The sequence below is a fragment of the Dreissena polymorpha genome, chromosome 8, assembly GCF_020536995.1.
Source record: "Dreissena polymorpha isolate Duluth1 chromosome 8, UMN_Dpol_1.0, whole genome shotgun sequence".
NCBI classification, from domain to species: Eukaryota; Metazoa; Mollusca; class Bivalvia; order Myida; family Dreissenidae; genus Dreissena; species Dreissena polymorpha.
The window spans coordinates 85,270,928-85,272,125 of NC_068362.1; the positions used below are offsets into that span (position 1 = coordinate 85,270,928).

Genomic DNA, 1,198 nt, shown 5'->3' on the forward strand with positions numbered 1-1,198 from the left:
GAGGTACTGGCTTCCTCCCGCGCTACTTGCCCACGTTGATGACGGCGGCGTGTCCAACAAGCTGGAAACGCCAGGGCTAAATGCGAACGGACGCGGAATCCGCCGAAGCGTCCAGACATTGGGGACATGGAGGTCTCGCAACCCCGAAGCCAGCGGGTCCGCTCGTTCAATTGTCCCGCGAGGTTCAAAGATCGGTGGCGCAGAATCGCTGCCGCCCCGATCGTGGTTCACGAAACACTCGGTCTCGACTTGTATTAGTCATCTAAGAACGCAAGTCTTCGCTTGCCCTGCACGGCGTCGAAGCGCGACCTACGGCTGCCTCACGGCGGCCGCGAGTCGACCCGTCATTGTGCAGACAAAAACAACTCTATGTGGTGGATCACTCGGCTCGTGCGTCGATGAACAGCGCAGCCAGCTGCGTGAATTAAAGTGAATTGCAGCACACATTGAACATCTACATCTTGAACGCACATTGCGACCACGGCTATTTGCCGGGGCCTCGCCTGTCCGAGGGTCGGCTAAACGTACTCCCGAGCGATCAGTGTCCTAGCAGTACCGCAACGGGGGACTCGGGCACCACGAAGCCGGGCTCTGACGCGTCGTACTGGCCCACCAGCGGCCGGTCCGTCCGTCTCCAGACCACATATGTGGCGGTCTCGGTTCTAGCGTACACTCGCGAAGCGGCATGACGGCAGGGCTCGATGGGCCTCTTGTCTCGCGCAGCCGAAAGGCGACCTTCGCGCCCACTGCCCGGCCACGAACACCTCAGCCATACCGACATCGGATCAGACGATATTTCCCGCTAAACTTAAGCATATCAGTAATTTATTAGCATTTTGCATAGGTTTTGGGTGCCGACAAAGCATCAAGCGACGAGCAGTCGTGGTTTGAGGGGTGGACTGCGGTCGCTCGACAGTATGTCGAACAACGCGCAGTCGACTGACAATCGTCGCTCTCCATTAAACCCGGTTATCGTCGCACGACGATTATTCGCTGGTACAACCATAGTCACCCGACCATGGTCGCTCTCATTAAACCGGACCCAGTTGCTTAAAGTGCTATTATCTACATAATTATAACCCTCATACTTATTATTTAAGTCGACAACCACTACGACGACAACAACCACTACGACCGCAACCACCACTACGACACCAACAACCACTACGACGCTAACAACCACTACGGCACCAACCAC

The 1,198-nt window shown here is 56.3% G+C and overlaps 1 non-coding gene across 1 annotated transcript; it reads left to right on the forward strand.

The window, feature by feature from the left end:
* The first annotated feature begins 363 nt into the window (after positions 1–363).
* On the forward strand, positions 364–517 carry LOC127843282 (5.8S ribosomal RNA). Its single transcript, XR_008032192.1, has one exon. It is a non-coding gene; the product is annotated as a 5.8S ribosomal RNA (ribosomal RNA).
* The last annotated feature ends 681 nt before the right edge of the window (positions 518–1,198 follow it).